Source organism: Panthera pardus, unplaced genomic scaffold (genome assembly GCF_024362965.1).
Source record: "Panthera pardus isolate Hobbes unplaced genomic scaffold, ASM2436296v1 HiC_scaffold_7, whole genome shotgun sequence".
NCBI classification, from domain to species: domain Eukaryota; kingdom Metazoa; phylum Chordata; class Mammalia; order Carnivora; family Felidae; genus Panthera; species Panthera pardus.
The window spans coordinates 40,245,966-40,262,742 of NW_026527002.1; positions in this window are offsets into that span (position 1 = coordinate 40,245,966).

Below are 16,777 nucleotides of genomic sequence, written 5' to 3' on the forward strand. Positions count from 1 at the left end.
TGAAGACAAAGAGGATGCCCGTGACAGCAAACTAAAGCGGCCTGCTATGCCAAGAATGTGCAAGAATCGTATTTTCCAAAGACCGCGTTTCTTCTCTGTTCGGTAATGACCTGGAGCCTCCTCCTCACCAAGTCTCTCTTGGGCTCCTTTGTTGCCCAGCGCCGACTAACGTCACCACTTAGGACAGGTGGACACACAGAGCCTCACGCTCTGGGATCAGAAGGGACCTCAGACGTCATTTTGGTTCACCGGTCCCCCCACCTTCCCATGCCTGTTCAGGGGTTGAAGAAATAAGAATGGAGAGTCTTGGAGGTTATTTGCGTCTCCCCCACCTCACCCCCAAAAGCTGTGTCAAAGCCATAACCCCCAGTACCTGGGAATGCAACCTTATTTGGGTGTAGGGTCTTTGCAGATGTAATAAAGCTTAAGATGAGGTCATTAGTGTCATTAGAGCCCTAATTCAATATAACGGCTGTCCTTAGGAGAGGAGTTACTGGGACAGACACACGAGGGGAGAACACCATGTACTGCACAGGAAGAGATGAATGTGTGGTGGCTGCCAGGCAAGGAGTGCCAAGGATTACTGGCAAGCCACCAGAAGCGAGGAAGAGGCAAGGGAGGATTCTCCCCTGTAGGTTTCAGAGGGTTCATGGCCTTGCTGACTCCTTGATTCCAGATTTCTGGCCTCCAGAACTGCGAGACAATACATTTCTGTTGTTTTAAGGCGCATAGTTTGAGGTACTTGGTTACGGCAGCCCTAGGAAATGAGTACAGAGAGTTTAGGCAAACTGCCTCCGATCACACGGCTGGTGATGGCAGAGGACACACAGGGCATGAGCCCTGTGCTTCCCACCGCAGAGTTCCGCCCATTGTCCTGGGCTTCATGCCGAAGCTGTATGCATGTATGCTTTCATACATCTTCTGGTTTTATTCCAGATTTCTATAATAATTTCTCTCAAATAGACTTTCCTTATCTCTCCACTCTCCTTTTTATTTAAAAAAATTCAAAACCTACAGGTAAGTCGAAAGAAAAATACAATGAACACACATATTCCCTTCACCTAGATCCACCAATGACCATTTTGCCATGTTTGTTTCTCTCTTATTTTTGTCTTAAATCATTTGAAAGTTGCAGATCTTACGACATTTCACACTAAAAGTTTCCAGCATGTATCTCCAAAGAGTGAAAACATTCCCCTTCGTAACAATCAGAGTCAAGCAATTTAACACCAATACAAAAGAATTGCATAATAGAAAGACGATATTCCACTTTCTCCGATTTTGTCCCAAACAACCTTTACAGATATTTTCCTCCTTCCCCCTACTCCCATCCCCTCTCCTCTGCTCTCTGTTTTTGGATCCAGCACCCTATCACTCAGCCGTCGTGTCTACTTAGTGTCTTTTAATTTGGAGCGTTCCTTCACTTTGCTGTTGGTGTCGTTGTACTGGCACAGCGTGTTTGAAGCATCCAAGCCGGATGCCTTGCAGAATGCCCCACAGTCTAGATTTGTCTGCTTGTTTCCTCATGGTCAAGTTACACATTGTTTGGTGAGAATACTTACTAGCTAGGTGATGCATCTCATCAGGGAGAACATGGTAGCCCATAATCACAATCATTGATGACGTTAGATTCATTGATGATGGTAGTATCTGACAGATCTCCCCATTATAAAGGCACCACTTCCCCATGGTAATTAATGAATAATCTGTGGGGGATATTTGAGAGACTTGTTCTTAACTACTTAATACAGTACCTCCAAAGTTAAAAATAAATATTGACTTGGTATTAGGTATCACTTCATAGCTGAAATATAACATCTACCATGTGCTGCTTGACTTACCACATGTTTTTTGCTAGGGTTGTAACGGGGTTAAGGTTAGAACAAACTGTCCTCCTTTACAAACCACTAGCTTACAGAAATCTGAAGGTCGTTCTCATGGCTTTACCAGCACATATAATATGATCCAGCCTTTGGCCTCAGCCAAGATTTCTGACTCTTATTAAAATTTACATTGAAACTTAAGAAAATATATACAAAAAGTTAAGTATATCAAAGAGTAAAACCCTAGGTAGGTAAGCCCGATACTTAAAGCACAAAATTGCATTTGAGAAAATCAAAGATTTGCTTCTCAGCATGTCAATATCACGGGTAACATAGAGCTTATTCTATTACACTTGTGGCTGGGTGGCATTTTCCTTGTTGGATCCCACAAAGAGCATGAACTTGAGAAAGCAGAACAAAAATAGATCTATCTGCAAAGCCATGTCAGTGATTTTTGAGAGGTCAAAAATACTCACTGCTTTAATTGGAAGTGAGTGCTTTGATAATTAGTATAACAACATGAAAACGCATACCTAAGTTTCTGAGTGAATATTAAACATGGACATCACGGTACTTCAGCCACCAGGCCCACACTCGAGACACTCCTATGCCACAGGAGGGTGCATTCTGTGGAATTCCTGTGTTCTTTCTGAATTATTTTCCCCACTAGACTTCAGGTTCCATGAGAACAGGGACTTGGTCCTGTTTGATCTCCAGCGTCCAGAAGAGTGTCTGACACACATCGGGTGACATTAACTATTGATTGAATGAACCAGTGACTCAAAATAGCACTTTTTAAGTTTAGGTCAATTCAACATTTCTAGGCAAGAGATATAACCTCATGATCCCTCCACCCCCTTTTTTTTTTTTAATTTTTTTTTTTAACATTTATTTATTTTTGAGACAGAGAGAGACAGAGCATGAGCAGGGGAGGGGCAGAGAGAGAGGGAGACACAATCCGAAACAGGCTCCAGGCTCTGAGCTGTCAGCACAAAGCCCGATGCGGGGCTCGAACTCACAGACTGTGAGATCATGACCTGAGCCGAAGTCGGCCGCTTAACCGACTGAGCCACCCTGGCGTCCCCCTCCACCCCCTTTTAATTTAATTACAAAATCTGTTTCTTGGGAGTGTGTGAGAGGGGCTTCTTAGCTTCTCTATCTCAACCCCCAACAGCTTAGCCAGTCATTTCAGGGCAGACAGGCTTCCAGGAGCTCCTCTGTGTATCAGATCAGGTCATGATTCAACCCCCTCAAGACCAGAGATAGAATCTCTATATTTCTCTCTCTCTCTCTGTCTCTCTCTCTTTTTCAAAGCAGGAACCAGGAAGGACATGTAATATTCCATTATCCCATCATCACTGATATGTTTATCTCCTTCCAATATTCCCATTGCTGGGTTGGTAAAGGTCATGGAGAGAGAAATGTCTGAGGCTTGTTAATAGAAAATATAATTTGCTTAGGGGCACTTGGGTGGTTCAGTTGCTTATGTGTCTGACTCTAAGTTTTGGCTAAGGTCATGATCTCACCGTCTGTGAGATTGAGCACTGCCTCGGGTCCCGCAATGACAGCACAGAGCCTGCTTGGGATTCATCCTCTCCCTCTCTCTCTGCTCCTCCTCCACCCGTGTAACCTCTCTAAATAAATAAATAAACTTTAAAAAAAGAAAATATAATTTGCTTAAATGTTTAGCATTTTTTTCTCTACATGATTTTGTTTAGAAATATTGTGATGGAAATTTTTGATTCGTTTGCTTAAGTATATGACAGTTCACCAAAATAAATGATCTGTCCAATCAGCATGAGAGTAGCTTTTTGGTTCATGCGCAGGTGTTCTAGGCTCAAGGAAGCTGAAAGAATCAACTAGTATGCATGCGCACTTGAATCAGGACCCTCCGGATTCAAAGATGGAAGACAGTGCACAGTAGAGAAGGAGGGGGTGCAGGAGAGACGGTCCCCCCCTCAGAAGGAAACAGCGATAATAAAAATAGGAACAGTGGTAATTTGTGCTTATTGCATGCTATTACTTCTGTGCACAACAACCTTATGCAGTAAGAACTATTATTCCCATTGTAGAGAGGAGGAAACTGGGGTTTGGCAATGTTACGACCTCGCAGTACCAGGAGGATGAAACGAGGAGCATGTCTGACCTCAGAGCGCTCTTACTTTACAGGGATTGCTTCCAAGTGGATAGGACAATGGGAGCCTGTTATGTACAAGTGTTGTCTGGCAAGTTTTCAAGGAAATCTTTGATCATGTCTTAGAGCACTTTTGCTGGGAGTCACTCAGGGTAGATAAACTCTTACAAGACCTGCCCCAGAGTTCAGACAGGGGAATCCCTATACTTTTCTTAAACATCTTTTGATATTATTCAGTCCTTTTATCATCTTTGTCATTCTCCTTGAATCCCTCTTCAAAGATGACACATTCCTTAAAATTATGGCTAAGCTCAATTCCTGCCAAGCATCTATTTGCAAAGAGATGGAAAGCTTTTGCTACCAAAGGTGAGACGAGCGAGAGGCTTTGGGCAAAGTGGGTCTTCAGCCTGGCTGCGGTGAAGCTTCTGTTACTGCTGACCTGCTCAGACAGAGCCAATGGCTCACTCTTTCTGGTCTTGTTGCCAACAAGTTGGGGGGGGGAGGCCCATATATATAAAAGTTCTTATTTTTTTAACCTGATACCCAGAAAGAAGTAGAAGGTTTACAATCATCAAACCTAATTTTAGCTAAACTTCAGAAGACTTTATGGGGGAAGGGGGAAATCCTTCTAAAACCAGTATTCATTTTGGTAGCAGCAGCTTTTCAAAGCTATAATTCAAATTCTATACCCCTATGGGCACAGGTTTTCTCTCTATCTTCCCCCCACACTCCCCCAGACACATTCAAGAAAAACATTAAAAACCAGTCTTAAAAAAGCAAGAATATATATATTTTTATTTCCCATAAATTTATTTACCCTTAATGCAGAGGTAGTTAAACCACTTGCAGGCAAACAGCAGAAATTTCCTTTACACGGGAGTGTACCTCCTTTCCAACTCCAGCTCAGTTGTAACCATCCATATTAAGGGCTCCTATCCTTTTGGATTTCACGGACCAATAAATGACTAAATGCATGAAAATGCAGATTGATGTGAGGCTGCCAAGTTTCATTTTGCAGTTAAAGAAAACAAATAATAGGTACTATCATCATGACTTCATTAAGGATAATACAACAGAAAAGAAACGTAAATCCTTCACTTTAGGCTGAAGAATTTTTAAAAATCATAAAGTTAACTTATATAATTTAGTTTATTTACATTAAATCATGGCCTCATTTTTTTTTTTTTTTTTTTTTGGTCACTCTGCCACAAATCAGTAAAAATTCTATTAGAGACTAGCACTGGTCCTGTGACCAAATTTTGGGGACCACCAATCTAAGAAGAGTCTTTCCTGATAACTCCTTCCTCTACCAGGCAGAACTAAACTCCTTCCCCCTTCTCTTTAAGCATTTTGTGAATACTTCTGCTATAACACATGGTCTCATGATTATTCCTGTTAATGTTCACCTAGCAGCGAGACTACAAGTTCTTAAAGGCACAAAGATTGTGTCTTACCTTTTTATCCATTTATAGAACACCACAAAGCTTACAAATGTAAAGAGAAAGTTCTCTCCCTAGACAAAACTGATTATCTTACTCGTAAACTAGCCTATCACACCAGGTCTTGAAGGTAGATCCCAGAGGTAAAGAAAGTTATAAGAACACCGAAATACTCCTAGCACATAGCAATGGCTTACAAATTTAAATAGGAATAATTTAAAGATGAAATAATTAATCAACACCATTGTTCTGAAAAAATAATCTTGGCTAAGAAATTGGTCTGGGGTTGTGTTTACACACTGATAGTGACATCAATTTATACATACTTCAAATGAAAATGGAATTTCCAGATGCAGAATAGAGGAAGGAACATCAAAACAGAGGGTAATAGCCAGCAACAAATGAAATCCTCTGTGTTCATTTATCCGGGTTGTTTGTTGGTTTATTGGTAACTCATGGATCTGTGGTCTGAATACTGAACACTGAGCCAGCAGTGCCCTGGTTCCAGGAGAACAACATGTCCTCATTTCTTTCTCTGATAAAATTTGGCTACAGTTCAACAATGCAGTAAAAATACGTTCCATAAAACTATCTTTATGGATTTTCTCATTACACTGACAAATGAGGGGTGGAGTCATCTTATGAGGGGCGGGATCACTAAAGCCTTTTATCTTCTACACACATATACCTCCCATGAAGCAAAGAACGTAAAAAGTGAAAGGAGTTAAAATCATAATCGTTTCTTGCATAACCAAATGCACAGCATGTAAGTATATATAGTGTTATTTTAGCTCCTGAGCATCCCAAAATTAAATCATTTAGGGTTATCTTAAGGAGAAGGATCAGATCTGGATTCATCTTTAGCAGTGATTAAATAGAGTTACGAGGGTACACAAAGCTTTACGGATGACAATGTGGCAGCGCTGACGATCGTAAGCAGGGTCAGAGGAAGAAAACTGGAAACCCAGAACAGCACTGCTTGTGGGTGCTCATTCACCTAATGTTCAAGATGCGAGGAGTGGGAACAGCTTTGGGGGCCAAACCTGAGCGTGAATCCAGTGGTTTTGTAAAAGCAGCATCATGTGGGCTCAGCTACGTTATTTACTCAGTGTGGTTGGCACGATGGCCCCCAGTGATCCCCAGCCCTGGAATTCATCCCCGTGTAGAGTTCCCTCCCCTACGGCACCAGGGTTTGTTTGTGCGACCAACAGAATATAAGCAAGTGACCGTCTATCGTTTCTGAGGTTAATTACAAAACATATCGCAGCTTCATCTCGGTGTCTCCCTCGGATTACTGGCTCCCGGGAAAGCCAGCCCCTGTGTTGTGAACAGCCTCACAGAGAGGCCCATGAGGCAAGAAACGGAAACGTTCTGCCAACAGCCATGGGAGTGAGCTGGAAGCGGATCCTTCAGCCCCTGTCAAGCCTTCAGGTGACTACTAACATCTGAGGCTTGGCTGCAACCTCATCAGACTCTGAGCTAGAACCACTCAGCTACGCTGCTCCCAGATTCCTGACCCTCAGAAATCAAGTGAGAAACTCAGTGTTGGTTCTGTTTTAGTTGCTCATTTCAAGGGTGATTTGTTACCTAGCAACAGACAACTAATATACCCACTGTAGTCTTGGGTAAGTTAGATAAATTAATTGAGCCTCTGCTTTCTTGTGAATAAATTGGGGACTAATGTACATAGAAATATATATGTGTGTGTGTATATATATGTGTGTGTGTGTGTAAGTATATATATATATATATATATATATATATATATATATATATATGTATATATTTAAGTTTATTTATTTTTTGAAAAAGAGAGAGAGAGTGTGTCCATATGCACGTGAGCAGGGGAGGGGCATGGGGAGAGAGAATCCCAAGCAGGCTCTGAGCTGTCAGCACAGAGCCCAACTCGGGGCTCAGTCTCACGAATCAGGATCATGACCTGAGCCGAGATCAAGAGTCAAATGCTTAACCAACTGAGCCCCAGGCGCCCCCGTAGAAGTATATTTATACTTATTCTCCTTTGTTCTAGAAGGAATTTAGGACTACTTTCAGGGATGCATAAAATATAAGACAGCATAAATTAAAAGAGAGAGGATAGAAAAACAAGGGTGGGGATATAAAAAGAAATGGAAAGGAGGCTAGAAAAATAATATATGACACATATGCTATAACTGGGCCACAGTTCTGGCTCTGAACCACTGAATACCTCCTCCATCCTGCTCCCTCGCCCTGTCACATACACACAGACACAGGCAGGTATTTATTCAATTTAGAGTCCAAAAATTAAAAAAAAAAGAAAATCCAGTTACTTAAGAAACATGTCAGTATCCTTAGTACTAACATGGCTGAGAATTCTCCCTGGCTGCTGCCCTAACGCAGACACTGGGCAGGACCAGCTGAGGCCTTCGTATTCACCGGCCATTCAATGACATGAGGTGATGCGTATGGAGTGCCTGCTATTGCACGGGCCCAGGGCAGTCTCCCCTCCAGCAGTGCCTGCTATTATTATGGCCATTCAGGGCAAAGTCTTACCTCATACTGCGGCTCACCTATGAAACTTTGGCCCTTCATAGACTAATATTCTTGACCTTTTCATCCTCACAAATATTTAAAAAAAAAAAAAAAAAAAAAAAAAACAGCCCATTTTCAGCCAGAACTTCACAGAAACAGCTGTGGGAAATCCTGAATATTCTGAATATCTTCCCACATTCCTTCCATCTGAATAAGAAAGAAACTCAGTGGGCATAAATGTCCAACCTCTTGGTCACCCAGACACAAAGCTTTGGGCCTCTGATACCATTTCCTTTCCTCCCTTTCTTATTTACCTTGCCATCAGGTCCTGATGTTTTTAGTAAAAACATCCCATTTTTTCCCTCCCTTATATTTTTGCTGCCGTTATCTAGCCCAGCGTTTTAACTCTTTACTCTCATATTTAGGCAATAGCCTGTCTTAGACTGGATTTTTTTCTCTGGTGAGGGTGCTTTTCCTGGCTTCCAGATGGCACGCTTCTCTACATGTACACCCATGGGAGGGACAGCGGGGAAAGCAAACTTCCTGCTGCCTCTTCTTTTTTTTTTTAATTTTTAAAAAATTTTTAATGTTTAGTTTTGAGAGAGAGAGAGAGAGAGGGAGAGGGAGAGACAGAGTGTGAGCGGGGGAGAAGCAGAGAGAGAGGGAGACACAGAATCCAAAATAGGCTCTGGGCTCTGAGCTATCAGCACAGAGCCCAGAGTGGGTCTCAAACTCACAAGCCATGAGATCATGACCTGAGCTGAAGTCAGACCAACCAACTGACTCAACCAACTGAGCCATCCAGGCATCCCTCTGCTGCCTCTTCTTAAAAGAGCACTAATCCCACCCATCATGAGCGTCCTCATGACCTTGTCTAAACCTAGTCACTTCCCAAAGACCCCACCTCCCAATACTACCACATTGGGGTTTGGAGCTTCAACATATAAATTAGGGAGGGACATAATTAAGTCCATAACAAGCTCCTAGTCATCCCCATCCAGCCATGATGCATATGATTGTCTGAGTACTTTCCTTTCAGAACAAAGTAGTCAAGTGTCAACCTGGGTCCACACTGCAGGAAATCTAGACCTAGTGTTCTGTGCCAACTCTAACTCCTGTTCTTCACCCAACATAGCACCTCCACTCAGATTTGTTCCATCCCCTCTCTGGGCCTTTCCATACTGTGAAATCTAGAATGTACTACCACGACCTCTTTTCTGGATTCCAGTTCTGCTCTTTAAATTTAGTTTATACCCTAGCTCAGAGAACTAACAGTCTCAGCGTAGGAGAGACTCCAAAGGTCACTCTGTGTAATCTCAACCTCATCCATGCAATATCCATTCCCCCATCCAACATTCTTTGGGTATCTTCTAAACCAAGTAAAAATGAATTTGATAGGTTCACCCTAGAAAAAGGTAACAACAATTAATACAGGGAGACTGGAATGTAAATGATTACAATGTAAGTACAATGTTTGAGACATGAACAAAATGCTTTGGGAGCACATTCTTTGACACTATTGTCTGGGTTTTATTTGAATACCTTCAGAAAACTCATTACTTTAAGGGGTAGCTCATTCCATTTTCAGAAAACCATAACACACAAAGTGATAATACCGAGTTTAAATCTAACGTATACATATTTATTCTAGTGTTTTCAAACTCCAGAACTTTCAAAGATAAATCTTGCTTTCTTTTCATACGACTGTCATTTAAGTATTTGAAGATCACACCATCAATATCCCTAAACTTGTCCTATGTTCTGATTCTAGGCTCTTCACCCTGCTGGTTGCCTTCCTCTGGTTCCACTAAAGATTTTTTATACCCCTCAAAGTTTGGTGGAGAGTCACCAAGGCAGAATGGAAGGAGGCTATCACCTCCTTTGTTCTTACCTTAATGCAAACTAAGATCACATTTTAAACAATGCAAACTAAGATCTCTTTTGGGGAGGGAAGGGGACACCCTTATTACATTACTTCTTGAAGACAATAAAAATTTCCAGCGATTCTTTTTTTCCCTCTCATACACCAAACTGACTCTTTCCTCCAAAAGTCTGTAGCACAACCTTGAGTGGCTCATATCAGGGCCTGTTGCATATTGTCTGGTCAGTTAATTTTTTAATGACATTTTTAATAAAGTGTCAGTTGTATATAATTGTCAGTACATTTTTTAATTTTTTTAAATCTAAGCTCTCCAACTAAACAGATCTCTCTGGAGGGTAAGAGATACTTTTTTTTAATTTTATTTTTTATTTTTTAAAATTTACATCCAAATTAGTTAGCATATAGTGAAATAATGATTTCAGGAGTAGATTCCTTAATGGCCCTTATCCATTTAGCCCATCCCCCCTCCCACAACCCCTCCAGCAACCCTCAGTTTGTTCTCCCTATTTATGAGTCTCTTCTGTTTTGTCCCCCTCTCTGTTTTTATATTATTTTTGTTTCCCTTCCCTTATGTTCATCTGTTTTGTCTGTTAAAGTCCTCCTATGAGTGAAGTCATATGATTTTTGTCTTTCTCTGACTAATTTCACTTAGCATAATACCCTCCAGTTCCATCCACGTAGTTGCAAATGGCAAGATTTCATTCTTTTTGATTGCCGAGTAATACTCTATTGTGTGTGTGTGTGTGTGTGTGTGTGTGTGTGTGTGTGTGTGTGTATTCTTTGTCCATTCGTCCGTCGATGGACATTTGGGCTCTTTCCATACTTTGGCTATTGTTGATAGTGCTGCTGTAAACATTGGAGTGCATGTGTCCCTTCAAAACAGCACACCTGTATCCCTTGGATAAATGCCTAGTAGTGCAATTACCGGGTTGTAGGGTAGTTCCATTTTTAGTTTTTTGAGGAACCTCCATACTGTTTTCCGGAGTGGCTGCACCAGCTTGCATTGCCACCAACAACGCAAAAGAGATCCTCTTTCTCCGCATCCTCACCAACATCTGTTGTTGCCTGAGTTGTTAATGTTAGCCATTCTGACAGATGTAAGGTGGTATCTCATTGTGGTTTTGATTTGTATTTCCCTAAAAGACACTTTCTTTAAAGTTTATTTTTTGATTTTGAGAGAGAGAGAGAGAGAGAGAGAGAGAGTGCAAGCAGGGGAGGGGCAGAAACAGAGAATTCCAAGCAGAGTCTGCACTGGCAGCTCAGAGCCCGATGTGGGACTCGAACTCACGAACCTTGAGATGATGACCTGAGTGGAAACCAAGAGTTGGATGCGTAACCAACTGAGCCACCCAGGCACCCCAAAAGATACTTTTATTATTCGTATTTTCCTTTAACAAGTGCATAAATGAATGAACAAATATTAAGGAAGAAAGGCGCTGTGGTGTGCAGAATAATACCCCTCCCTATGTCCACATCATAATCCCCAGAACTTGTGAATATGCTGCTTTACATTGCAAGAGGAAATGAGGTTGCGGATGGAATTATGATTGCTAATCAGCTGATTTTAAAATAAAGAGATCGTCCTGGATTACCATGTTGGGCCTGATGTAATTGCAAGTGTCCATTAGAAAGGAAGGCAGTGGAGGAGATCAGAGTTAGTGATCGTAAGATCTCCGCTTGCCTTGAAGATGGACAAAGGAGCCATTAGCCTGGGAATGCAGGTAGCTTCTCAATGCTGGGTAAGGTAAGAAAACAGCTTCTCGGCTAAAGACTCCAGAAGGGGATGCAGATCTGCAGACACCTTGATGTCAGCCCACCGAGACCCATTTCGGACTTCTGATCTCCCCAAGTGTAAGATATGTGCGCTGTTCCCACTAAATTTGTGGTCATCTCTTACAGCAGCAATAGAGAACTCATTTGGGTACAACCTCTTGGTACTACTTGCCAGCCATCATTTGGAACTTTCATTGACATCATCATTAATCTTTACAACACACCTTAGAGGTTTTTAAAATTGAAGCCGTTGAGCAACTGAAAAAATACCCAGTTGTTAAGAAGCAAAGCTAGGATTTGAATTCAGGACTCTCTGACTCCAGTCTATACTCATTTCACAAAGCCATGAAGCCTTAAGAACCCAGACGTTGTACTAGGTAATATCTAAATATTCTGATGAGCATTCCAGAATCCATTGTTCCTGGCAGAAACTGGATACCTAATTCAATAGCTATACATATACATTCAATAGCTATACATATACATTCAATAGCTAACATTCCACTTTCTCTGTCTTCTTTCTCTCCTTGAACTTTTCTCTCTCCAGCTGATACTGCTTCAAAATAAAAGCAATGCTTTCAGATGAACATAATTTATGGCTTTCAACAGATTAAACTGCTGATATCATATCTAGGATATGAATCGAATACATTAGGTATCATCTACAAATATTAATATCTGGTTTCCAAGGAAAATATGCTTTTATAGCCACAGCTGGTTCTCCTGAAAAACTATAGCCAAACCCTGCAGCACTCTGACAATAGAGGACTGTCAGTGGTATATACTTAGCTGTACCAAGGTTATTGCTGGTCACAGACACAATACGCATGGGTGAAAATTCTGCAAATATATAGTTTGCCCTCAAATCCGAATGAAAATGGGAAAGTTTCTTTAGGCCTTCATCACAATGCATTCATCTATTGCAACGTGCCGCCTTTTTCATTTGAAAGGAGTCCATTCATTATCGAGCATCTATTTTTTTTTTAAAGTTTATTTATTTTGAGAGAGACAGAGACAGCATGAGTGGGGGAGGAGCAGAGAGAGAGGGAGACAGAGAATCCCAAGCAGGCTCCCCTCTGTCAGCAAGGAGCCTGATGTGGTGCTCATACTCAAGAAACCGTGAGATCATGGCTTGAGCTGAAACCAGGAGTCAGATACGTAACCAACTGAGCCACCCAGGTGCCCCACTGAGCACCTATTATATGTAGTGGACCTTATAGCATAGTGCCTTAGAGTACAAGCTCTGAAGTAGATGGTTCTACTATTTCCTACTTATGTAACCCCGGGCAAATTACCCTTGTTGAGACTCAGTTTCCTCTCCTGTGAAATAGATATACTGATAGCACCTACCTCCTATGAGTGTTATGAGAATATACTGAGCCAATGCAGTTAGAACAGAGAATAATATAAAGTTAAGCACTCACTACCTGTTAGTTCTCACTATATGCCAAGCCGTGGGTTTGTATCAGTTCATAAAAGAGACGTGATCCCTGCCCTTAAGAGGCTTACATTCTAGTAGTTAAGGTGTACAGATAAGTGAAGAATTATAGCTTTTAAGAAGTATGCAAATCAGCAGCGACTATTTTTGGGTGTATAGACTGGAGGCTTCTGCTGAAGTCTGCACATTGGCCTGACCTGCTTCAAAGGCACAAGTCAGCACCTGTTGTACAAAGTGCTCTAGACTTGCCCCAATGTCTCTGTTTCCCTGAAGCCCTTCCTTTAGCTTTTCCCTCTGTATTTTATTCTGGGGAATCCATCTATAGAATTACACTGAGTGGGAAGTTAATTTGCCAGATTGTCTGATGACCAGACAATCCCAGATCCCCCCAACATGCCATCCCTAGTATTCTAAGACACCCCCATTAACAGGGATTGTTGAACTATGCGGCAGTCAGGTCCACAGACCTGCAGTCTTCTTACCAAAGCACCCTAATTAAGCAACCCCAGATACACAGCTGTCATCTTCTTTGTCATGTTAAATTAATGCACAGAAACTTCCTGCCTACCAGTCAGCAGACTTTCCTCCCTAGTTTTGCAAGAGAATGAAGCTTTATTTTTCCCCTCAAATATACCATTGCTTCATGAATTCTTATGACAACGGAATACTTTAAAAATATTAAATGAGATAAATGTGAAAACACCTTTAACAGCCTCTAAGTCCACAAGAGATGAGCTACAATACACATTCTGTTTCTTATAGATGGTTTGCTGATCTTACTGCGTAACTCCAAATAATTTCCAAAAAGCAACTCTCAACCCTGGGATGGTAATAACTAACAGAGGTACCTGTTGCTTACACACTTAGTAAATACTTGCTGATTTCCTGCCCCTTCCTGTAGGGAAGTAGGACTTAGAGAGGAGTGTGTTAGACCCAGCCTCTCTTCCAATTGTTGATTTTGGCAAAGGCAAAGGGAAGTCACTAACTACCAGACCAATACTTCAGACCCACATGCTGGCCTATTTTAAGCTTCTTGGATGGTACCAAGACTCTGCTGGGCCATCTCATGTTGTCACAGCTAACCTCCAATACCCCCAGAGGTTTCATCATCCACCCATAAGAACAACAGGCCAATCTGGTTCGGCACTTGCTCATTTCTAGCTTTGTTCTAGGGTAAGAAAATGACCGTCAAGGGTCTCATTCATGAGCTGTCTTTGCATTACTGGTATCACGGAAAGCATGTGAGTAGACAAAATAGGTATTTTTGCACAGCCCCTTTGTACCAGTTTTTGGTACTAGGTTTGTACTATTTTTGAAATCCTTTCCTCTCTCTTTGCTGGCCCTTCTTTCCAACAATCCTAGGTTGTTCTGGAGCTTCTTTTCTACACCTTCCAATGTCCAAGTGTCAACAGGTGTTCTGGTGGCTCAAGCAGTCTGTGGGGTCAGTGCAGCACACCCAAGGACTTGCCCTTGCCTGGCCAGATGACCATGTGGTAACAAACAGCACTTCATAAGCAAGCCTGTTGAGTGGCTAAACAGAGCTGTGTATAGAGACAGGGAGAAAGCCAAGGCAGAGAGGAGATAAGGTTGAGATACTAAAGAATCTCTCTCAATGGTACAAGCGGTTGGTTCCTCTGCAAAACTGTGACTCGATGTGTAATACACACATCACTGAAACCTACAACTCTGCAGCTGGAAAACAAACTTGCACCTCTACACGAGTTCACTTCATAGACATTACTTTAGGGGGCCTTCATTCTGATTCTAGAAACACCTTGACATTGCCTCCAACACTCACGACAAATGCTTTTGACTATATTTAGTGGTGGCAAATACTAGTTTTTTGAGAATGGGTTTTCAGAAATAACCAGGTCATTTAGGGCTAAGAATAGTAAGATGGGGGAAATCAATGCTATTTTAGGTATAAAAAACAAGGTGCTAGTTATAGTAAAACAAGTTGGAGTTTCCTGTGCAGACAAAAACAATTTGAAAAGGTAATTTAAAAAGTGCTCTGCATAATGGCAACGTTGGTGTGGAATAAAGGTGTACATTCCCAAAGTGACAGTTTGAAGAGGTCGTTCATATGGATGTATACATTCCTGAGTCTTATCCCTCTACCTTTCGGAATCAATGGGAAAATATTATAGACAACAGACAAGCCTAGTATAGACTTCATTTCTGAAAACTTATGAGGCAGAAACTCATAAAAATCTACCCTTAGCTTCAGTTTACTCATCACCATGTCTGCAAAGTAGGGGCTAAGAGGCAGTGACACTCCTCACGTAAATTAAACTGATATCCTAAAGTTCTAAGACTTTCCAGTATGTTAAGAACTTCTTTTTTTTAATGTTTACTTATTTATTTTGAGAGGGGAGGAGGAGCACTACTCAGGGAGGGGCAGAGAGAGGGGGAGAGAGAATCCGGAGCAGGCCATGTGCTGTCAGCGCAGAGCCCGATGCAGGGCTGAATCTCCCAAACTATAGTGACTTGAACCAAAATCGAGTCGGATACTTAACCAACTGAGCCACCCAGGCACCCCTATCAATAACTTCTTAGTGTCTAACTAGAGAATTAAGAATATATCACACTTAGGGATCTGGAACCACTACTCTTTAGGAGTCTTAAATCTAAAAGAGGCATACTTACCTGGACATGTCTATAATATTAATAATAGCTAATGTTTTTTTTTAAGATTTTATTTTTAAGTAATCTCTACACTCAATGTAGGGCTGAAACTCACAGCCCCAAGATCAAGAGTCATATGCTCTACCGACTGAGCCAGCCAGGTGCCCCAATAATAGCGAATACTTATATAGCTCTTACTCCCTGCTATGTACTTACTTAGCACAATATATATTTATATTGGCCTATTTAGTACAGTCCTGTGAGTTATTACTATTTTTATTCCTACCTCACATATGAGAGACCTGAGCCAGAAAGAGGTTGCCTAAGACCACATAGTAATTTACAGAGCTGGGATTGGAACCCAGGCAGCCTGCCTCCAGCTATGCTCTTACTCACTATGCTAAGTCACCCTATACTGCTTCTATGAAACAAGAGAAAACTAGACAAATAAATCTATACCAATTGGGAAAAGGACAATGAAAAATACAGAATTTGAGAGGTAAAAAGGGGGGAAGTGAGGCAGATGAACTAAATGGGAGATCAAGGCCACTTAGAGAGCCACAAGAGTTTCATGGGCCACTTGGAGCTGGACAAAAAAGCTCTCCTCTAATTTAAAGAATAGAGGCAGCTGAAAAAATCCAGGAATTATGAAGAACCAGTTCTTGGCAGTTTTGTGTATATAAAGTTTTTCCTTTATTACGTAAAAATAGAATAATGCAAGATTAATAAAAACAAAACCCCACAATACCATTAACATGACAGTTTTTATATCCAGCCCATATCACTGTGTGAACTTTATTGGCTAGTAAGCAGATATGCTTAATAAATCAAAGTAAACAGTTTCACACTAGGCAGGCTGAGTGCAATGATCTACCTAATATCATCCCCAGGGAAGCATTTAGAGGCCACTATAGATAACTCAGTTCCCATAAAGATGGGATATGTGTGGATGGAGGCAAAAGAAGCCTTCAGGATCTCTTGTGTATAATCACAGAATGCCAATGCCACTCCAAGCGTAACCTCATCTCACTGAAACAGACACGGAGTCTTATAGAGCAGAAATGACTTGGATGAAGGTGTTCTGATCAGCTCCAAGTCCAGTACTCTTCCACTCCTACAGGTTTCCTTGTAACCATCCCGGGAAAACGAGAC